At 43.3% G+C, this 24,905-nt stretch overlaps 1 protein-coding gene and 1 non-coding gene across 4 annotated transcripts in view; both read left to right on the top strand.

Annotated features, from left to right (window-relative positions):
• The window catches only part of LOC124602602 (steroid hormone receptor ERR1), a 385,569-nt gene that overhangs the window by 67,356 nt on the left and 293,308 nt on the right, over positions 1–24,905 (top strand). The window lies entirely within an intron of this gene.
• Positions 16,653–16,727, top strand: Trnat-ugu. The gene has a single exon. It is a non-coding gene; the product is annotated as a tRNA-Thr (tRNA).

A 24,905-nucleotide genomic window follows, 5' to 3' on the forward strand; every position in this document is an offset into this window, starting at 1 on the left:
TGCCTTTAAAACACAAAACATGTAACAGCAAATCCTGTTTATTGAACATTAATACTCCAAACGATGTTCCACACTTGTTTTGTGCTATTGAAGTGGTTGTACGAGAGATTATTTTGTTATAGCGGCATGCATCGGGTGGCTGTCAGTCAGTACAGCTCACTTTTAATGTTGCGTCCTCTGCTTGTACAGCCGAGCGAGGTGGAGGTAGTTGTTAAGATACTGATTCGTAAATAACGTCGTTCAAATCCACTTGAAGCTATTCGGGCTTAGTAGACAGCAGTTTTTCTGAATCACTACTGAGAAGTGCCGAGATTCTTCTCACACAAGTCGTACCGATTTCTCTTCCCACCCTCGGTTGACTTAATTGATATTCCGTCTTTGATTACATCAGTGCCGTCGTTTACTGCGTTCATAGAGTATTCCGGGTAAATATATGTACCATAGGTGAACGCGAACTTCTTTTAGACAATAGAAGCGCTAGGACTTCTTTCGTTTCACATCCTTTCTGCCGCGTGTGAAACGAATAGAAAAAGGCGAAGCACTATGTATCATTCGATCGCGCGACGACTCGCTTTCCAGGCACACAATTTACCGCTAGATCACTAGGCCTAAACATACACTCCCTCGAACAACAAACGGGAGTCCGTATGATAATTCAACGTCCTCGCGTGAATTTCTGTTGGCTTTTCGGTCTCTCGGTTCACCAACGGCCGCTCATTTGTCTGCTATTTGCAAAGCAGCGAGCGTTTCTTAATTTTCCGCTAACGGCATATAAGAGTCGTACACAGGGTGTTTCCATAAGAGCGTTGCAAAAATGTAACAGGACATAGAGAATGCTCCACTGAACAATTTGAAGTAGAGAACCAGGAGTCGGAGAAGCCAGCTTAAGGAGATATGGAAGTAAACTTGTCCAGCATTACTGTCTCCCAGTTTATTTACAAATAATATGTGTACAAGTTTACATGTACTGTGCTGTTTATGTACTCGTACATTCTTTATTTTGTACAAGGAACCAAGGAGCACGAGCCTGATTACCAGGAAGTTATGATGCAGGTTTTGTTTGCTTTACGTGTCCGTAACGTGGCTCTGTTGTATTTATATAGTCCCATGACATGAATCAACGACAGACGGATTAATTACTTAGTGCTATTCAGAGACGTACAGTACAATACGATGGAGCAGTATCGATACAGTATTTCCTGGTCGCTGTGTTGGGAGGGGGAGGTCCTATTCCATGGCTTTTATTTTTTATTTTTTGGCAGTTTACTGTTACACAGCGTCACCGGTTCAGATACGGTCCAACTGCCTTGGTGGACAAGTGAGAGGAAACTCAAAGCAACGGCTGAATAACAGCCGAGCATAGCACTTTGAAGGAGTGGCGGTGGAAATTTTAAGTTCCGTGCCACCCTCCGACGGTGGAAGTACAGAGGAGGGGTGCAGTAATGCTTCAGCTCTACGGTGAAGGAAAAAAGTGGCTGGACGAGAACAAGCCACTGCTAGTGATTGTACGAAACGGTCATAAAAAAATGGTCGTTTTGGGCCTAGCGTCAGTCATAGCCGGAATCCGAGTCCTCCAGGATGGTGAGCGGAACGGGGTGTCGGTGCCAGCGCCGTGGAACTGTGGTGCCGATGGTTTGGGCTTCCACTTTACTGTATAGTTGTCGAGCCTTAAAGCGAATGGTCGTCTTGAGAAGGGCCGTATTTGTCTCCTCATGCAGAGTGACAATCTTGGTGAGCGGAGGGGCGTGAAGACTCCACCGGAGAACTTTATTCTGTAGGCGGTGGAGCGTCTGCATCCTGGACTTACTAATCTTGGCCCACGTAGAGGAACCATATGTTAGTGAGGGTAGTACAACGGAGTGATACAGCCGAAGCTTGGTATCTATATTCAGCTCTCGGCTGGAGAGCGGGTACAAGGCCCTAGTCAACTTTAACCCTTTATGGGCGATGTATTCTGCGTGGCGGTGTAAGAAAAGTTTCTTATCCAATCAGACCCCGAGATACTTGGTATCTTGGGCCCACGGGACCCGAACGCCCCCGACTGAGATATTGTGGCGTAGTATAGGGCGCCATTTAGTGAAATACACTGCCGTAGGTGTGGCGGAATTGAGGGCAATCTTATTGAAGCGACACCAGGTGATCGGTGCGTCCACTTGCCTTTGGATGCGAGCAATGAGTTGATCAGGGTTGCGGCCGGTCGTATAAAGCGCTGTGTCATCGGTGTATTGTGCTAAATGGCAGTGGCGGTTAGCGGATATGTCATTGACCTAGACATTAAAAAGAAGAGGGGACAGCACAGAGCCCTGAGGGTTACCCATCGACATGTGGCGTACACTGGAGCGCTTTCGCTTCTGAGCAACGAGGAAGGTCCTGTGGTGGAGGAAATCATCCACAATCTTAACGTAGATGTCAGGGATGGTCGTTTGCGTCAGCATCTTATACACCAGGTTGCCCTACCAAATCTTATCATAAGCATTCAGCACGTCCAAGAAGACCGCTGCCGTCGACATGCTGGAGTTAAAAGCCTTGCTTATGTGCTCCTTGATCCAGAGAACTTGCAATTCAGCGGACAGGTGTGAGGTAAACCCAAACTGTTCGGGACGGATCGTCCCGGCTGCTGCCAGAGGCTGGGAAATATGGTGGAGTATGAGAGACTCCAGGACCTTCGCCATGGTGTTCAAATGGCTGATGGGCCTGTTGTTGGTAGGGACCGTAGTGTTATTAGAAGACTTTGGAATCGCAGTAAGCTTTGCCTGTTTCCGCTGCGAAGGGAAAAGGCCACTCTGAAAACAACAGTTCAAGATACTGCTGAATAGGACCAGGGGTTTATGTGGTAGCCGACGGAGATGTTCGGTGACGATCCCATCCAGGTCCATGGCCTGCGAGGTCACCTGACCTGGATCCCCTTGATTATTTCCTGTAGGGATATCTAAAGTCATTCCGTATGAGACCCCAGTGGTTACAGAGATGGAATCAGTTGCCAGAATGTTTGCTGCCTATGATGTGATTAGAAATGCACCAGGGATATTTGTCTGTGTGCGTCAGAATCTTGTTCGCCGATGGCATCCTTGCATTGAGGTCGATGGCCGCCAGTGTCAGCACATTTTGTAAGATACAGTACAACTGGTACGTTCATTGTGTCATTGACAATATTTGCAGTTAACTGTAACTAATGCAAATAAAAAGTACACAGTAATGTAATTTTATTCCTATTATCTCCTTAAGCTGGCTTCTCCAACCCCAGGTTCCCTACATCAAATTGTCAAGTGGAGCATTCTCTGTGCCCTGTTAGATTTTTGCACGCTCTTACGGAAACACCCTGTATATCTCACTACACGACATACAGGAGTTAGACAAAAATATGAAAACACCGCGAGAAATTCATGCTTGAACATAAATGCAAATGCTAGCCAAGTCTGCTGGTTGCGCTGTTGTATTTGAAAACGAACCTCGCCTGTGAAATGTTCTCAATATGTTGCAAGTGACAGTAATGGTCACAACATGTTCTGTGTAGCTGTGAGTGTATTATGTCGGAGCTAAGTTCAAATGGTTCAGATGGCTCTAAGCACTACGCGACTTAACATCTGAGATCATCAGTCCCCTAGACTTAGAAACTACTTAAGCCTAACTAACCTAAGGACATCACACACATCCATGCCCGAGGCAGGATTCCAACCTGCGAACGTAGCACCAGCGCGATTCCGGACTGAAGCGCCTAGAACCGCTCGGCCACAGCGGCCGGCGTCGGAGCTAAGTTAATTGGATCGTGGGCGTATGGTTGGTGTTATTATGGTGGGTGCTTCCGTAAGCAAGAGAACCGGAGTGTTTGGGGCTTCAAGAGGCACTGTATCGAAGATTTATACAGCATACATCATCCGGTAAGTCACAACACGGACGGAAGTGTGTGGTGAGTGATCCTAACGGACGACCATTGAAGAGGATTGTTACGAAAAATTATTGGACGACACCTGGAAAAATCGCTGCAGAACTGAATGTCGCACCCGCGAGCCCTGTTAGTGCCAAAACAGCACGAGAGGAGCACCATAAGCAGGGAACTGCAGAGCGAGCTGGAATTCCAAAACCACTTGCCAGTGATGCAAATGCCCGTAACGGGAAAACGTGGTGCTGGATATGGAACAATGGAAGGAAGTTAGTTTCACACTATTTGCAACTTATTGGCTGAGTTTACGTCCCAAGAGGGAAACATGGCGTGGGTTCGGAGATGATTAGGGCAGCCGTATCGTGGTATTCCACGAGCCCCATGGTTGCTCTGCAAGGTCACATTACTGCCAGGGATTGTGTGGCGCCGGCCGAAGTGGCCGTGCGGTTAAAGGCGCTGCAGTCTGGAACCGCAAGACCGCTACGGTCGCAGGTTCGAATCCTGCCTCGGGCATGGATGTTTGTGATGTCCTTAGGTTAGTTAGGTTTAACTAGTTCTAAGTTCTAGGGGACTAATGACCTCAGCAGTTGAGTCCCATAGTGCTCAGAGCCATTTGAACCATTTTTGATTGTGTGGCTATTTTGGCTGATCACGTACATGCCATGGTAAGATGTTTGTTCTCCATTGATGATGCTGTGTTCCAAGGCGACAGGGCCCCTGTTCAAACAGCTCGCATTATGCAGGACTGACTTTGTGATGAATTGTCGTCCCACCAATGGCCACCCAGTCACCAGATCTCAATATTATTGAGCCTTTGTAACCTAATTTCGATAGAAGGGTGCGTGACCGCTGTCCATCTCCAAGAACTTGTACTATGATGCAGGAAGAATGGTATAATATTTCCTTGAAAACCTTAGAGGACTTTTATTTGTCCACTCCTAGACGACAGGAAGTTGTTTTGAATGCAAACAGTTTTCTCTCACCATATCAGGCATGATAATGTGCTATGTTAGTGGCGTTTCCATTTTCTCTCCAAGCCATGTACCATTATTTGCAATAGTGTACATGCTGTGCTAGAGCCAGCCGGAGTGGCCGAGCGGTTCTAGGCGCTACAGTCGGGAGCCGCGCGACCGCTACGGTCGCAGGTTCGAATCCTGCCTGGGGCATGGATGTGTGTGATGTCCTTAGGCTAGTTAGGTTTAAGTAGTTATAAGTTCTAGGGGACTGATGATTTCAGAAGTTAAGTCCCATAGTGCTCAGAGCCATTTGAACTATTTTTTTTTTTTTTTCTCTGCTAGAACAGTACAAAAATTATTTCGTATGGAAATTTTAATTTTAGTGGAGCTGAGGTGGTTCCCATTCTTTTGTGTATTACTAGGAATGTTTTGGGAGGGACCGGTCATGCAAATAACAGTGTACTATAGCTAGCACGAAATTTTCTCTAGATTTGCACGTGTGTCATGTAGCTGTCAAAATTTTGCAAGTGTATTGTTCTTGACACGGAAAAGGTTATGCTCTTTGAGTTCAGTAATTATATGTAGAGATTTTATTAGTTAGTGCTTCAAAGTTGTCCAAAATTTTACGGTTTCATTAAAATGGGCGGTTACAGGTTGATTGACGTGTAAGTCTTGGAAAAAGATTACGACATTCGCAATAAACCAAAGGAGAACTAAATTCATTTCCATCTTAATTCTGTACAGTATTGCGGCAAAGGAATCCTCGATTCGATTGGCACAGTTTCATTTCAGATCAGTAACAAACGTATGTGTCTTCAGATGAGGGAAGCTTCTGTTCCTGTTTGTAAGAAATATTATATGGATGAAAGGTGTCCGTTCATAGGCTACTTAATACTCCTGCAGGACATTTAGTAGTGAACATTATTAGTGAACATTATTTACGTAAAGAACGATTGTTGTTGTTGTGATATCAGGCCAGAAGATTGGTTTGATGCAGTTCTCCATGCCACTCTACAGTGCGCAAGCCTCTTCGCCCCTAGTATCTCCTGCAGCCTGCATCCTTCTTAATCTGCTTACTTCTTCTAGCCAAGTTGTGCCACAAATTTCTTTTCTCCCCAATTCTATTCAGTATCACCTCATTAGTAACGTGATCGACCCATCTAATCTTCAGCATTCTTCTGTAGCAACACATTTCAAAATATTTTATTCTTTACTTCAAAAATTGTACATAAAAGTTGAATTTACTCAAGTAATTGCGTCAGCAGCCCGTGTTATTTATTCGGAATCACATACCAGAGTACTGTGTTTTGCAACTGCGGCCATTGTTTTAAACGGGTATATGTTGGAGATAGGGAGGATGGGGAAGGGGAAATGGACTGAGACTGATTCGGGGAAGGTGGTGGTAACGATGTCATGAGTTCAACAAGAAAGGTCGCGCTAAAATTATAGAACGTATAATTATGTAAAAATTACCGTTGAACACTAATAGCGTAGAACAATTGGTATGTAAAATGCGAACGACATAAAATAATGAAATTATAAAATGGAGTTCAGTGGGATTGAAAATGGGGCAAAGAGGGCAAGGGAGGGTGGTGGTGGTGGAGGAGGTATAGGGGCAGGAATGCTCAGGTTTCACAAGAAAGGGTGTTAAACTAAAATTGAGAAACATAAATTATATAAAAAAATTGCGGGTTAAGACATCAGAATGGTATAAAAGAGTAGATTATAGAAGTGGAAATAAAGAAGCGAAAACTGAATTAGTATCTGGAGATATTTAAAACGCGCACCTTTGAAAGCATAAAGTCTAAGTTCTTCGTCTCAAACCCTAAAAATAAAATTGTGTAGTTCTATTTCGTTAAGATATTAGAGGTATTGGCCTACAACAATGGATGTATAATTTATAGAGACATAAAGATCGTAAAATTACGGAAGTGAGGTTATTTTGAGGGCTAGAACTGGGTAAAATGTTATTAAATATTATGAATTTTTAATAACTGAAAGTATAAAACAGTAAAAAATATAAAGCAATAAATTATAAAAGTAAAACTATGTGCAGCAACTAAAGTTATACTGGACGGGTTGTGACCGATATAGTTAATTGAGTTAATTGTATTTGCTTCTGCTTGGTGGCGTTGTACGTCGCGCAGCTTTGCAGTGTGTGCACGGAAGCCACTCTGCACGCCGGCCTGCTACTACGATGTGTGAGCCGATGTGCTGCTGCTGTCTCTTCTCGGTGGGTGGGGCCGTTGATCACATGGGCGCTGCGGCGAGGTGGACGGCTGGAAGAGACTTTCCAAGTTTCTAAGAATGCACTGTTAACAAAGTCGTTTTGCCGATGTGACGTGTTGTCAGGCTCTTGAAGACGGAGTGTAAAAAATCTAAATTTCTTCCAACTTGTCCGGTGGTGTCCCTTATGTTCGTTGAGCAGCACTTCCAAATGCGTATCAATAGTTCCAATAGCATGCTTCGATGTTAGAAGATGCTCACCAATCGCTGTTTTATTACTGTCAACTGAAGCCTCTCTAGGCGCTTCAGTCCGGAACCGCACTGCTGCTACGGTCGCAGGTTCGAATCCTGCCTCGGGCATGGATATGTATCATGTCCTTAGGTTAGTTAGGTTTAAGTAGTTCTACGTATGGGGGACTGATGACGTCAGATGTTAAGTCCCATAGTGCTCAGAGCCATTTGAACCATTTTAAGCGTCTCTTTGAAGCGTATTTTAAACCTCCTGCCTGTGTGACATACGTTAACGTTTGGAGAGTTTCCACACTTACATTTATACACACCTGCTGCTATGTATTTCGAGAATTTTCTATTCACACGGTCCCTCAGTCTGAAGCGAATAACGTCATTAGTTTTAAACCCAATAAGCAAATTGGTATTGCGAAAATGCCTAGCAGTAATCTCTTAAACACGTCCTTTATAACTCATGGGGATGTACACGACTTTCTTGTCTCCCTGTTCACCTGTTAGCGTGCTGTCATTGATTTTACGCCGTTGTTCTCTTTTAATTTTATACCGTAACTTAGTTACTGTTGAGATTGGATGACCGTTGCTCACTGCAACTTGCTGTATTATAGCGATTTATTTATTCCTCTCACGCTTGCTTGGTGGCAGTTTTAATAACCTGGATCGAAAATATTTTACTTCGATCCTTTCATGGTGCCAAGGCTTTGAGTCAATAATAATGTCTGCACAGGTCGATTTTCTGTACACGCTAAAACGGTGTTTACCCGCCTCGCCTGTAACCGTAATGTCGAAATAGTTGATAGTTCCTTTATTTTAGTACTCAACTGTAAACCTAATTTTTGGCTGAATAGCACTCATGCTCTCCGCTATGTCAACAATATCGCTTCGATCTCCTCTAACCAACAAAATAGCATCATCAAAACAGCGGTAGTAGTAGAGAACTTTACTGGCTATTGCAGTCTAGGGAACTACCCATGGCTACCCCTTCAGGTTGATGGTATATTTTACCGTTAAACATGAAACAGTTATAGGATGTCACTTCTAGAAGCTCACTTAATTCAACTTTTTCTAAATAACGATTATCTTAATTATCTGAACAGTTGCTGAATATCTCAGGACGATTATGTCGACTATAGAGACTTAAATCTATATTCGAAGTGTATCTTCTTCAGAAACGCTTTTCTCACCATTCCCAGTCTATATCATTGCCATCGGGTGTTTTGCTGCCCAGACAACGAAACTCATCTTATACTTTAAGTGTCTCGTTTTCGAATTAATTGCCTCAACATCAACTTATTTAATTCGACTACATTCCATTATCTTTGTTTTGTTTTTGTTGATGTTCATCTTATATCCTCGTTTCAAGACACTGTCCATTCCACTCAGCTACTCTTCGGTGTCTCTGACAGAATTACAATGTCATCGTCAAACCTCAAAAAGTTTTTAATTCTTCTCCTTCAACTTTAGTACCTACTTCCTTTACTGCTTGCTCAATGTTCAGATAGACTAACGTGTGAGATAGTCCACAATCCTGTCCCACTCCCTTCTCAAGTACCGCTTCTCTTTCATGCCGCTTGAATATTATTACTGTCGACAGGTTTCTGTACAAGTTGTGAATAACCTTTCGCCCCCTGTGTCTTACCCATGCTGCGTTTAGAATTTCAAAGAGAGTATTCCAGTCACATTGTCAAAAGTTTCCTAGTTATGTAGAATAGAGTAGGGTAAGAAATATGACTAGATACTTGATGCATGGTGTTCGTTCTTAAACACCAACATAATAATTTAGCGCTACATTTATTAATGAACACTACTCACCAAAGAAAGATTAGGGTAAGAAGCATGACAATACCGGTGTCCTTTCTTTTGATTCGTTAGAACTGAATTTTAAAAAAAGCAAGACTTCTGATTTACGGACAGAAAATGCATTTAAAACGTTTTAAGAAGTATGTCAACCGACGACTTTTTATGTGCTTGTATACCAATACGTGTTACGGGCTTTCGACCATCTTTAATTGACGTAATATATAATTACGCCAATTGAAGGGCTCGAAACGCGTATTGATATAAATAAAAGGACGTAAAAAAGTGCCTGGTTACTGTAGTTCTTAAAATAGTATAATCCACGGAGATTAATAACCACTATAAATTAACGCATTTAAAGCAGATAAAGTAACTAAGTGTTAGTAAATAAAAAAAATCGTTTCAATGCGTTTTATTTTAGATTTGTTCTTGCTTCGAATATGGTATATTCAGAAGGCAAAGAACCTGTAAGTAGCCAAAAGAGCGATAAAAGAACTTCACACATCATGCGAGGAAACCTGCAGTAATAATGCAACGCTAAGTTTGATATCAAGGTTAGTTTCTGAGGCAGGTGAAGATCTTGACTTCATTCAGTTAAATGTAGATAAAAGTAAATAAATGTATAAGCTCGTGTTACGCTGCATAAAAGAACACTGCAGAACAAGTTGTTTTTCCATTGCCGTGTGTATTGATGTTCAGTCATCGCGTAGCAGGTAGACATCCGTGCCTAGTTCAGCTATAGATGGAAGTGGACTGCTCTTCAGGATACCTGACCGGAAGGTTCAAATTCAGATGCAATGTTTGTTTCGTAATTTAACTGCAGTTCGCTACCGCAGAAGAGCCGGCATTGCCCAGGAAGCGCGTGTGCCCCACTTTGCGTCGGAGGCGAGCGTCATGGTTGCGGCGTGGCTCATGGTAGGCAGTGAATCAACTTTTACTGCATCCTTGGCATTGTCAGAGCGGCGGCCGTAGGTGCGCCGTAGACAGCGGCTAGACGGACAGTACAGTCGCTCTCCACACCACCACTGCTCTACGCACCACGATTTTTTACACTCGCGGTTGCGAAAATACGAAAAAAGATTTCGTATATCGATCCTCCGTGAGCCAAAGGACAAGTGTTACTCATAGCAAGGTTGCTGTTGTCACACTAGAATACATTTGTGCTCTAACTTATTGCGCAATATGTTGCAATAGTGCGCAAAAGGATGAATTTCCTCGAAGAAAACGATTATTGACACTTAGTACGGATTCAGAAAATGCCGTTCTTGTGAAACACAACTAGGTCTTTATACTCATGAAGTAATGAGTGCTGTCGACAGAAAGCTTGCGACACCGTTTCTCACAACCAAACTTCGTGCCTGTGGAATATCGCCTCAGTTGTGCGACTGGATTCGTGACTTCTTGGCAGAAAGGTCACAGTTCGTAATAATAGACGAAAAGTCATCGAGTAAAACAGAAGTAATATCCGGCGTTCCCCAAGGACGTGTTATAGGTCCTCTGTTATTCCTGATATATATTAACGACATAGGGGACAATCTGAGTAGCCCTATTAGATTGTTTGCAGATGATGCTGTCAGTAACGGTCTTGTAAAGTCATCAGATTACCAAAACGAATTGCAAAATGATTTAGATAAGGTATCTGTATGGTGTGAAAAGTGGCAGTTGACCGTCAATAAAGAAAAGTGTGAAGTTATTCACATGAGTACTATATGAAATCCGCTAAATTTCGATTACGTGATAAGTCACACAAATCTGAAGGCTGTAAACTCAACTAAATACTTAGGGATTATAATTACAAATAACCTAAATTGGGACGATCACATAGATAATATTATGGGTAGAGCAAATCAAAGACAGTGATTCATTGGCAGAACACTTAAAAGGTGCAACAGGTCCACTAAAGAGACTTCTTACATCACGCTTGTCCGCCCTGTTCTGGAGTGTTGCTGTGCGGTGTGGGATCCGCATCAGGTGGGACTGACGGATGACATCGAAAAAGTACAAAGAAGGGCGGCTCGTTTTGTAGTGCCACAGACATAGTACGTTAATTGGAGTGGCAATCATTAAATAAAGGCGTTTTTCGTTGCAAAGGGATCTTCTCATGAAATTTCAATAACCTGTTTTCTCCTCCGTCTGCGAAAACATTCTGTTGGCACCCACCCTACACAGGGAGAAATGATCACCATAAAATAAGAGAAAACAGGGCTCGCACAGAAAAATTTAAGTGCTCGTTTTTCCCGCGCGCCATTCGAAAGTCGAACGGTAGAGAGAAAGCTTGAAGATGGTTCATTGAACCCTCTGCCAAGCTATTTATTGTGAATAGCAGAGTAATCACGTAGGTGATGTAGATGTGCGTTATTTTTGTGGTTTTATTGTTTCTTGCTTGTCACTGTGTTCCAAAATGGAAAGTCCCGTCGACAATATTGATTCGTGTTGATGAGAATCTAGCGACAGGATGATAACCAGACAGAGACTGTAACAATATATGTGGGTGTCGTTCCTGAAATAGAGAGCCACGGTAATTTAGACAGTGTCGTAGATTAAATGACGAAGCTTTTGTTTGAGCAAAGATTTTTTTTTTATTTTTTTAACCATCGCGAAGGGCGGCAGGTGAGTCAGGACCAGCATTGCCGGCCGCGGTGGCCGTGCGGTTCTGGCGCTGCAGTCCGGAACCACGGGACTGCTACGGTCGCAGGTTCGAATCCTGCCTCGGGCATGGGTGTGTGTGATGTCCTTAGGTTAGTCAGGTTTAAGTAGTTCTAAGTTCTAGGGGACTTATGACCTAAGATGTTGAGTCCCATAGTGCTCAGAGCCATTTGACCAGCATCGCAACGCAGGAAAGTTCTCTCTTGGCTCACTGCCTTGTGTGAAATCACATGTTTATCATCGATTAAATTCTGCACCGTAAGGTATAATTAAGCGTTTTGGATTCAAACATGTAGAAAATCATGTGCAGCTAGTGGCCTTTTCATTTCACTTACTTTTAATGACTTAACCGGTTTCGAGCTGATTGCTTATAGATGCCCTGTAAAAGACGCTCGGGATATTTTAGGAGATAGGTCATAAGAAAATCAGTGAATCGTATTTTTAATCAATTTATGGATAAAACGTAGTGTCACCAAAAGCAAGGAAAGTGCAACAATTCCTGCTGTATTCTTGCGTTCATACACTGTGAAACATAAAGAAAAGAAGGAGGCCAACTGTAGACAACGGCACAACGTGGACACAAAACAGCACAAGCCAGGTATACTACTGGAAAGCGTGATATTTGACAATAAGCATCGAAATTGGAGTTGATAAAAGAGAGAAACGTGAAATAACAAAAGTGGTTGGTTGATAGTTATATGCGCAGGATAGAGCTGCATAAAAACAGTCTTTGTAGAGGACCACAACAACAATTATGCTGTAGAGTTGAGTCTGACCCGATAAAGGACAATAAAAATGCTCTATATTCCTCGGAACAAAGATGACGCCACTGCCTTTCCTTCCATTTGGACGGCAGCCCTCGCAGCTCGAGTTAGCTTTCTGAAGGAAATGAGGTAAGAGACTAGAAACCGACACTGAAGTCTGACTTTTGAGCTCTGTTCGCCTACATTCTAGGTTACTTCAGCTATGAGATAAGTTGGTAACGGGATTTACTTCTTATGTGACCTCTTGGATAGCGAGTATGTTGTGTTGCGAGTCGAGGTCACAGCCCATTGACGTTTGGTTGGGGTCTGTGCATGAACGATGTGAAATTCAGTACAACGAATGAAGGCAAAAGAGTTTGTTGCATTGGCACGAAATTCGCTTTTGACTGCTACTACTAAAAAGTAAAACCTCCGATTTTTCTGTAAAAATTCCTAAAGCTTTTTAAATAAAACAGATGTTATTAACATTCTACTACTTTATTCTTCATGTCTAAATATTTATTTCTCAACATAGTCACCTTGTGACAAACACATTCTCCCAACGAGACCTCACTTGATGCCGTCACTGTAGAACGCTTGACTTTGTTGGCGGAGCCACAATCTCATATCTGCTTGCACCACTTCATCGCTATCAAAGTGAAGTGCTCGAAGCTGTTCTGTATGTTTTGGAAACAGATGATAATCAGATGGGGCCAAGTCGGAACTGTATGGAGGATGATCGATGACAGTGAACCCAAGGCGCCGGATTGTTGCAGCGCTCGTGTGTGATCTGGCATTGTCATGCTAAAAGATGGGGTGCCCCATGTGGGGACGGTTAGAAACTCGATTACACCACGGTCTTGGTGACGTATCGACACAGTTACGCTACACACCGCTTTGTTACAGCTACAATGAGGAGCAACCTGCTTTGCAACTTGGCAACTTGCTTCAGCGAAGCTGGAAAGTCGACCGAGTAATATGCAAGACACATAATACGTCAACCGATATTGAGAACAGAATAAAAATTTCGGATGCATTACTTTTCTGGACGCCCATGCAGTTTGTAAACTGTCGCAAATTCCTCTATCGTTTAAAGTTTGTACTAGGCACTACTAGGTCAAAGTCACGTTATCTTGCACGATGAGCTCTTTAATTTACAGCAGTACTCTGAAAAATTTCGTCAGTTTTTTCTGTGGTTTATGAAATGCTATTTGGCAGTTAGTATACAGTAGTTGGTTCATGTAGAACAGAAATTTCGTCATCGTGTTGTTTCAGTTAGTGCTCACATTTTCTGTATAATCTTTCAAAAGGATGTCCTCCCACGTAAAAAAAAAAAAAATCGATAGAGGAATTTTTCTTGCATACTTTGCTGACGCAAGAATTTTATACTTTATAACCAAAACTTGATGTTCAATCCGCGAAAGCATATTGTATGAGGAGAAACTAATACAGACACCTTTACCTCCCGCTTCACCAGGGCACAGGTATTAAAATCGTATTACTTGCGACAGACGTCAGCTTCTCTTCGCAGAAGCGACGTCTTCTCTTGCGTCTTATCCAACAGCATAATTTATAATGAAAAGTAAAGGTACTGGCAGTTATCCAGTACATGTGTCTTAATCTTTTTGAAACACTCATTCGATAGTCATAGTTTCTGCGGCGACGGATTTTCATGCAAGTGAATTCGTGTAAGGACTGCTCACACGCAACAAGTTTGAAAGGCCAAGGACACTTCCGCGGCACATGTGTTATGTTTTTATTACTCGGCCAGGAAAGCGCACTGGTATAAGACGATGTAACAGTATAATTTACAAACAGAAACTTTTGACACACTGTTTAAAGCTTAGATCAAATACTTACAGTACTGTTAACGTACCATAAAGGAAGCGGAAAAATGACATAAAACTTACAGATTATTCATAGCGGAGCATGGCAATTAAACGATTAGCCTTGGCCATAGCCAAAGTTCCAGTAAATGGTTCCTGTTGTCCTAGTTGACACTTCGGGTGCAAAACTGATAATTGTCGGTATGGTGCTGTGCGATCGGCATAGTCTGCTCGTCTGATATGGCATGAAACTGTATGCAGCTACTGTCCGGACACAGGGCGATTGATATACGACCAGCACAAACATTGATACTGTGCCAAACGTCTAGGGCAATTATTGGGGGGGTCTATCAAGCCGCCTTCTGCCCCACAACACGGGCTCGCAAGAATTCAGAGACTTCACGAATTATGCACGACGCCGATGTTCGAAACGGTATACCGCTCTAAAAGATAAATTTTTATGTCGCCAGTAGTTTCATTCATAGTGTGTAGTTACTGACCCTTCCACAGCACAGGGCTTTGAACTGTTGCCCTTTCTACCTTCTATCAGTCCATCATACATTTATGGTGTTCCAGCATCATGTCTTTGGGGATAATGATTTTTCATTTTCTTTCAGTGAATTAGCATCTGTAGAGGAGCGTTGAACACTGTGTATCGTTGTCTGCTAGCAGGAAACATTAGAGTTTGACAACTCTGCACCTCGTCATTACCAAAGAGCACCTTTGACAAAGTTACGAAATTGAACGTGATAGCCATCTACACATTTGACGTGTATACGGAGTGACAGACACCTGTTCAGTATGCGATGGACGGCTCGCACAGTATCATACAGGTGTTAGGAGAACATTGGAGAACTGCTATAGATGACAGTAATCTTGGCCCCATACTTCACACTTGTCCACGTGGTCTAAGGGATGCTCGTGATTCTGTCTCTCAATGATACACGGCACTTCTGCCCTGGACTGGCGGCTCCACGTGACATTTCATCCATTCCCTGGGATTCCGTTGATGGACGAATCTCTGGTGATGATCGTACAGCAACCAAGAGAATTGTAAGCCATCCGGTGTCCCATCCCTCGGTAATGGCTGTAGACCCTTAAGAGCTACCAATTTAACATTACTGGTAGTAGTTTATTATGCGGATAATGGAGAAACAGACAAGAAAATGTCAGCTTTTGTGGCATGATAGCACAGAATGTTAAGAATGTGGTTTTTGGAAGAAGTTGCTAACGAAGAAGAACTGGCAAGATTGGAGGTGAAAATGGTCTTGTGTAACACTTCAACTGCAAGGAGAAATAAGTGGACATATTCTAAGACACGAAGGAGTGATATACATAATTTTTTAAGAGATGAACAGCACTTGGCCATCTAAATTAAAGTACGTTACCCGACTGACGGAGGTCACAGGCTGCTGCGGTTCCAATGGATTGAAGATACTAGTTGACGGCAGAACATTCTGGCGAATGGATACTGCAAAACCAAAGTACTGCAAAATCAACCTATGAGCTGATCATAAAGTAGAAGAAGACAATTATGCATAACACTATCTTTTGCGCTTATTACAAATAGCATTTCGTCGCAGATTGGAACTTCGATTGCAGGATCAGACGTTAGGGATATATTTTCTGGCTTAATGTTGAAAATTACTGCTACGGTCGCAGGTCGAATCCTGCCTCGGGCATGGATGTGTGTGATGTCCTTAGGTTAGTTAGGTTTAAGTACTTCTAAGTTCTAGAGGACTGATGACCACAGATGTTAAGTCCCATAGTGCTCAGAGCCAATGTTGAAAACTGTTTTCGTCGGATAGAACAATAAAACCTGCAGCCTCGTCGCAAGTCAGGATCAGCATATCTTACCGCAGGAGCTGCCACATGTCGCTCTGCCGTTGTACAGAAATGCTAGTTCCTGTAAATGTAGTAAAGCTGCGATTTCGTTAAAACAGTAACTGGCTTCGTGAACTTACTCATACTAGAGAAAGATCCGAACGTCACTATCATCTAGTTACAAACAAGCGACATTAAAGATCACTGATAGGCGGGGGCAGAGGAGTGTGCTATGTAGACTGTGTGGGGCATTCGGCACATCATCGGTACCGAAAAAGTCATTGTATGTGGTACTTGTAATATACTCGATCGATGTTACCATCAGACATGGCTGCAACATACTGACTGAAGACGGGTAGACCTGAGAGAGTGTTGCACATCACTGGGCAGCACACAAAACATAGGCGACAACTAAGAAATTAATGGAGGCATGGTTCATTTTGTGATTGGACACGGCTCTTATCCCACGTACTTTATAAAGACAGGGCGATAGATAGAGTAGTACTGTGTCCTCGGTGGCTCAGATGGATAGAGCGTCTGCCATGTAAGCAGGAGATCCCGGGTTCGAGTCCCGGTCGGGACACACATTTTCAGCTGTTCCCATTGAGGTATATCAACAACACCTGTCGGCAGCTGAGGGTTTCAATTAGTTATCATTTAACAAATATCAACTCACACCGCACACTAACAAACAACACCAACATATACAGGGTGAGTCACCTAACATTACCGCTGGATATATTTCGTAAACCACATCAAATACTGACGAATCGATTCGACAGACCGAACGTGAGGAGAGGGCCTAGTGTAACTGGTTAATACAAACCATAAAAAAATGCACGGAAGTATGTTTTTTAACACAAACCTACGTTTTTTTAAGTGGAACCCCGTTAGTTTTGTTAGCACATCTAAACATATAAACAAATACGTAATCAGTGCCGTTTGTTGCATTGTAAAATGTTAATTACATCCGGAGATATTGTAACCTAAAGTTGATGCTTGAGTACCACTCCTCCACTGTTCGATCGTGTGTATCGGAGAGCACCGAATTACGTAGGGATCCAAAGGGAACGGTGATGGACCTTAGGTACAGAAGAGACTGGAACAGCACATTACGTCCACATGCTAACACCTTTTTATTGGTCTTTTTCACTGACGCACATGTACATTACCATGAGGGGTGAGGTACACGTTCGACGGGCGTTTCGTAGGACGTGGAGGACGCATAAATTGGCCAGCCCGTTCTCCTGATCTTACACCTCTGGACTTCTTTCTGTGGGGTACGTTTAAGGAGAATGTGCACCGTGATGTGCCTACAACCCCAGAGGATATGAAACAACGTATTGTGGCAGCCTGCGGCGACATTACACAAGATGCACTGCGGCGTGTACGACATTCATTATGCCAGAGATTGCAATTGTGTGCAGCAAATGATGGCCACCACATTGAACATCTATTGGCCTGACATGTCGGGACACACTCTATTCCACTCCGTAATTGAAAACGGAAACCACGTGTGTACGTGTACCTCACCCCTCATGGTAATGTACATGTGCGACAGTGAAAAAAACCAATAAAAAGGTGTTAGCATGTGGACGTAATGTGCTGTTCCAGTCTCTTCTGTACCTAAGGTCCATCACCGTTCGCTTTGGATCGCTACGTAATTCGGTGCTCTCAGATACACACGATCGAGCAGCGGAGGAGTGGTACTCAAGCGTCAACTTTAGGTTACAATATTTCCGGATGTAATTAACATTTTACAATGCAACAAACGGCACTGATTACGTATTTGTTTATATGTTTAGATGTGCTAACAAAACTAACGGGGTTCTATTAAAAAAACGTATGTTTGTGTTAAAAACATACTTCCGTGCATTTTTTTATGGTTTGTATTAACCAATTACACTAGCCCCTTTCCTCACGTTCGGTCTGTGGAATCGATTCGTCATTATTTGATGTGGTTTACGAAATATATCCAGCGGTAACGTTAGGTGACACCCTGTATATGAAATCAGATCTGCATGTGCTGAACAAATTGAATTTTCCCGTGGAGTGATGTTCATGCGGATAAAACTATCACAGGTAGCACCTGACGGGGATGCAGGACTTGAAGTTCAATACCAGGTCCTCTTCCCCGGGTGATGTTGGTGAAGGGACATCTATATCTACTCCTTCCTGTTTTCTTTTTGTTCTCTTCTTAAAATATTGCGTAAATTTATAATTTACTACTTCTGAATTCATGAATTTTTTAAAAAATAATTATAATTTCTGTAAGTAAATGCCGGCCGAAGTGGCCGTGCGGTTAAAGGCGCTGCAGTCTGGAACCGCAAGACCGCTACGGTCGCAGGTTCGAATCCTGCCTCGGGCATGGTTGTTTGTGATGTCCTTAGGTTAGTTAGGTTTAACTAGTTCTAAGTTCTAGGGGACTAATGACCTCAGCAGTTGAGTCCCATAGTTCTCAGAGCCATTTGAACCATTTGATTTTGTAAGTAAATAAAATATAATGCCAAAGTGCAGACAAAAGAGCCCCATGTCCACGTGGTGCTACGTGGGCAACAATGCACGCGGCCTCAACTGCGTAGCACAGGTGTTCTGCTACGCGATGGGGGTAGCACAGGTGTTCTGCTACGCGATGGGGGCCGTACGTCTTGGTAAAAGGTCTGTTTGGAGCGCTACGGCCTGCATACAGTAATAAGATGGTAGGCCCTAGTAGTCATAATGCAGAGTGAGGGGAAAAAAATTATCTGAATTCACATAATGATTTCGCAATGACTGGTTGAAGGAAGGTACAGTGTGTATTTTCCGTTCACGCCAGTTTCTATGTCCCTCTAAGAGCAAATGCTCACATTAATTAGAATGACTTCAAGCTTGTCAACATGTAGCAAATCCGGAACAACTGATCGAGAATAATAACTAATTACCCATATCACTAACGCAAGTGGCAAATTTCATTTTGTACACTTACTAAGTAAAGTACGGTTAAACATACACAGTGAAACCTCATCAATAAAGACTTCCCGCAACTGGAGCGATTTCCAGTCCGAATTACAGCAGAGCTTTCTAACGTAGTTATGTAAAGCTACAGCTAGTGATATGACATGTATTGTATGTAGTGGTTAAACAGAAACTAGACGAACCATAATACTATGTGAAATACTGTACAGTACACTTAATGCAAAAACGACTAATGTAATTATAACATAATAATAAACTAATAAACAATAGGATTAAACAAATTAAAATTACATACATATTTAAAGGTTTCGTCGAACAAGCTTGATGTACGAGGGCAGTTCAATAAGTAATGCAACACATTTTTTTTCTCGGCCAATTTTGGTGGAAAAAACCGGAAATTTCTTGTGGAATATTTTCAAACATTCCCGCTTCGTCTCGTATAGTTTCATTGACTTCCGACAGGTGGCAGCGCTGTACGGAGCTGTTAAAATGGCGTCTGTAACGGATGTGCGTTGCAAACAACGGGCAGTGATCGAGTTTCTTTTGGCGGAAAACCAGGGCATCTCAGATATTCATAGGCGCTTGCAGAATGTCTACGGTGGTCTGGCAGTGGACAAAAGCACGGTGAGTCGTTGGGCAAAGCGTGTGTCATCATCGCCGCAAGGTCAAGCAAGACTGTCTGATCTCCCGCGTGCGGGCCGGCCGTGCACAGCTGTGACTCCTGCAATGGCGGAGCGTGCGAACACACTCGTTCGAGATGATCGACGGATCACCATCAAACAACTCAGTGCTCAACTTGACATCTCTGTTGGTAGTGCTGTCACAATTGTTCACCAGTTGGGATATTCAAAGGTTTGTTCCCGCTGGGTCCCTCGTTGTCTAACCGAACACCATAAAGAGCAAAGGAGAACCATCTGTGCGGAATTGCTTGCTCGTCATGTGGCTGAGGGTGACAATTTCTTGTCAAAGATTGTTACAGGCGATGAAACATGGGTTCATCACTTCGAACCTGAAACAAAACGGCAATCAATGGAGTGGCGCCCGCCACACCCACTCCCCTACCAAGAAAAAGTTTAAAGCCATACCCTCAGCCAGTAAAGTCATGGTTACAGTCTGCTGGGACGCTGAAGGGGTTATTCTGTTCGATGTCCTTCCCCATGGTCAAACGATCAACTCTGAAGTGTATTGTGCTACTCTTCAGAAATTGAAGAAACGACTTCAGCGTGTTCGTAGGCACAAAAATCTGAACGAACTTCTCCTTCTTCATGACAACGCAAGACCTCACACAAGTCTTCGCACCCGAGAGGAGCTCACAAAACTTCAGTGGACTGTTCTTCCTCATGCACCCTACAGCCCCGATCTCGCACCGTCGGATTTCCATATGTTTTGCCCAATGAAGGACGCAATCCGTGGGAGGCACTACGCGGATGATGAAGAAGTTATTGATGCAGTACGACGTTGGCTCCGACATCAACCAGTGGAATGGTACCGTGCAGGCATACAGGCCCTCATTTCAAGGTGGCGTAAGGCCGTAGCATTGAATGGAAATTACGTTGAAAAATAGTGTTGTGTAGCTAAAAGATTGGGGAATAACCTGGTGTATTTCAATGCTGAATAAAACAACCCCTGTTTCAGAAAAAATGTGTTGCATTACTTATTGAACTGCCCTCGTACACATTACTGCTCTTTAATATAATTTCAAGCGTCAACATCCCGTCTCCGGCCATCCTGATTTAGGTTTTCCGTGATTTCCCTAAATCACTTCAGGCCAATGCCGGGATGGTTCCTTTGAAAGGGCACGGCCGATTTCCTTCCCCATCCTTCCCTTACCCGAGCTTGCGCTCCGTCTCTAATGACCTCGTTGTCGACGGGACGTTAAACACTAATCTCCTCCTCCTCCTTTAAGCGTCAACAGAGATGAAATGTAATTCAGTTCGTCATTTGGGCTTCGACAAACGATCTGAGCTGGCTTCGACTTCATTGCGTGTCTTTGGCCAACATTGATACAGACACTATCTGATCAAAAGTATACCGAAGCCCATTAGTTGACATCAGTACGGAGTGTGCCCACCCTTCGCCTTTGTGACGGCTTCAACACTACTGGGGATTCTTCCGGAAGATGTGTGACGCTAGGATCTGGAGCGAAGTCGACGTTCTAACTCAACCCAGACGTATCCATTGATTTCACGTCGGGAATGTGGGAAAGCCAGTGCGTTTCAGGAATGTTATTGCCCACGACCACTGCCTCACAGATACTGCTTAATGGTTCAAATGGCTCTGAGCACTATGGGACTTTACATCTGAGGTCATCAGTCCCCTACAACTTAGAACTACTTAAACCTAACTAACTTAAGGACATCACACACATCCATACCCGAGGTAGGATTCGAACCTGCGACCGTAGCAGTCGCGCGGTTCCAGACTACATACTGCTTAATGACAGGGAGCATTGTCATAGTGTCACAATCAGTCATCGTCTCCGAACTTTTACTGTATGCAGCACATAATACTGTAAAATGTGTTCACATCTCTCTCCATTAAGCATTAACCATGACAAGCAGCCCCATACCGTGAAACCACCTCCTCTGTACTTTTCTGTTCGCACTGCACACAGTGGCTCGCGACGTTCTCGAGACATTCGCCAAACCCAAATCATTCCATCGGATTGCCACAAGGTATGGCGTGATTCATCGCTCCAAATCTCTTGTTTCCAGTTATCCGCTGTCCAGTGGCGTCCCTTTACGATACCTCGCGCCGCTTAGCATTTCCTACAGAAATTTGTCTGGGGAGCAGCTTCACCATTCTACTCCATAGTTCACAAGTCCTTACGCACAGATGATGCGCTAGAAGGGCTGCTGGTAGCACATCGGAACTCATGAACAGTTCCTTTCCATGATTTCATGCGATTTTTTTACAGCCACCCTCCACAGTGTTCGACGGTCCTTGTCCGTCAGTACATGAGATCTTCGTGGTCTTGGTTTAGTTCTGCTTCACAATCACATCATTAACAGCTTTAGGATGGGGTACTGATGGCTTTATTACTCAGGCGACACCAGTGACCAGTCCACGTTCGAAATCACTGAGTTCTCCTGATCGACGGATTCTGCTGTTACTGCTTCTGTACTAACACAATACTCCCCGCCACCTACTGAATGAGGTGAGGAAGATGCGTCACCATTTTACAACAGCTGAGCATCGCACGAATGGTGACCGGTACAGTGTGATACTGTTTCACTACGCGATAAAAGAAGTCTAAATTATTCAGAATTTGGAATTAGTGAAGCCCGAATTAGTGAGGGTTTACTGTATTTTTTATGTTAATCACAACGTAATAACTGAATGGAATAACCGAATATTGCTTAACCACAGTTATATGAAGTCAACATTGCTGCTGTTTTCCAACGGAGCGGTTCCAGCGTTACGTCAACAGTCTTTGAAGACCGAATTGTGGCGCCGGCTGGGCAATGGCGCCTCCTTACGTAATGTGGCAAGTATACCGCCGTGTACTCTCTCACCTGTCCACAGGACGAGTAGCCTGTAGACCTCCGCGGGAAAGAAGGCAGCTGCCTCATAGCCCTCTCGTTCGATGAAACAGCCACACAATGCGCGCATCAGTCATATTAATAAGTTGTTCCTGTGAACTGCGGAACTACATAATTTGGTCCTAATTAACAGCTTCGAAAGACACAGATTGGTTGCATCTGCCCACTAATGGAACACGCTTTTAAAGGAAACAAGGCTAAACACCCCTCGATTTCGATGAGACAGAGGACTACTTTAACTGGCAAGGTAAATGGAAGGAATGGTCAGTATATTTCTTGAGGACACTAATCCTGACGTTTAAAAGAAGCCATCCTGCCGTTTAAAGGAAACCACTGAAAACCTTCAGGATGGTTTTACGCAAATTTGAATTCCCCTCATTCCGAATGCGAATTCCGTGTCTCAAGTAATGTAGCACTTTGCTGTTGATGATGGCTTTATTCAGCACGTGATTCATAATTATATTTCTTTTATCAAAACTATTTTTTTTAAAGTCAGAAACTCCGAGGTTCAGCCTATCATTCACGTGTCACGGCGAAGAACTCTCGGGCTATATGCGACAGGAACACGCGTATAAATCCTGACTGTTTCTAATTTTAAATTAATAACGCCAAATTTCCCATAAATTTCTCGCTTCACTGTCTTTCAGTAACGCTCATTTTGCGTTTCCACTCCAAGGTGTGACGTGGCGTTAATAGGTCTCTTCACCATTTTCGTCGCATTTTCCTAATGCAAAGCCACTTTCCGTTCTGAGGGTTTTTTTGTGTCGTCTTGCGTCTTAAAAACAACTGACTTCTGACCTGTATTTTGTATAGAATACCTTAAAGAGGGAGTAAATAACAATAATGATGATGCTGTTATTCGGCGATCACCATTGTAGAAAGTTCCATTTCTCTCCCGCTTCTTTTTATTCTATAATCATTAACATTACATTGAGTGTTTTCATTTTTGCGTACTGTCGCATCTGGTGAAATGTATACTCAACTTATCAATCCGTTAAATTGCGATTAGGTGCTGGAAAAGTTGTACATTGTGTCAGATTGGGGCGTAGAAAACAATAAGTCTTCGTTTTGTCGAGTGATTGTTATTATCATAAACCTTGATCGTTCATCGCGTTCAGTAAATCTTGAAGCATCATATTTACTTAATCGGTGTTAGCCGATCTCGCTTTTAGGCATAATTAATTACTACTGGGCTTTTTACACCAAATGAAAGTATGGTAATTGAGTAACCAAATATAGATCCATATTCCTCCATGTCTGTCAATGTAGGTCTAGTAGTTGTGAACAGCGCAACAGCTTTTCATGCTATCGCGACAGTTTTTCTCTGATACGAAAGAAGAGTTGATTCCATAATAGAACCAGATTAGTGCGAATGTGCAATGTTACTCACAGAGAGCACTCTGTGGCAGACACTGGAGGAAATGCAGTGCAGTGCCGGGGGACTGCAATCGATGGCGAGCCCATTGTGAGAGCAAAGAGCACGTAACAGGGCGGTGGGAGGGAGAGGGGACGAGACAGGGGCCCCCAGGAAGGCGCGCTGCGCGGCAGTACTGTGGAGCCGGCACAGCGCCACACCTGTGCAACTTTTTCCTTGTGTGATGTCTGTTGCGGACTCGGTGAACGTAATGAAAGCCGTGGTTGCCATGTAACAGTCAACCAACGTTAAGAAATGGGATATATATGCTCCTTTCTTGTGCTGTACATGCGCTAACATTATTTTTACTGTGGAGCCTTTCAGGAAATACACGTTGTCTGACTCCGGTGCACGTATTCGCAGAACTGTATTACAGCAAGTGTTATCAGAAAAAACCTTGGCTTTATCGACAATTTACATCCATTTACATATGCATTCATGCTCTGTAAACCATTGTGATGGTACGTCCTATTGTAAGAGTTATTAGGGCTTCTTCCCATTCCATTCATATACGCAGCGCGAGAAGAATGATTCTCAGTAGCAGGAACCCGACTCTGGAATAACCTCCCGCATTACAATAGAGAACTGAATAACATTTCCGGCTTCAGAAGACAGTTAATGACATATCTACTAAGTATTCTTAGCTGATGCAGTCTCCTTAAATTTCCTTTCCGCATAAAAAATGGTTCAAATGGCTCTCAGCACTATGGGACTTAACTTCTGAGGTCATCAGTCCCCTAGAACTTAGAACTACTTAAACCTAACTAACCTAAGGACATCACACACATCCATGCCCGAGGCAGGATTCGAACCTGCGACCGTAGCGGTCGCTCGGTTGCAGACTGTAGCG

Source organism: Schistocerca americana, chromosome 1 (genome assembly GCF_021461395.2).
Source record: "Schistocerca americana isolate TAMUIC-IGC-003095 chromosome 1, iqSchAmer2.1, whole genome shotgun sequence".
In the NCBI taxonomy this organism is placed as follows: domain Eukaryota; kingdom Metazoa; phylum Arthropoda; class Insecta; order Orthoptera; family Acrididae; genus Schistocerca; species Schistocerca americana.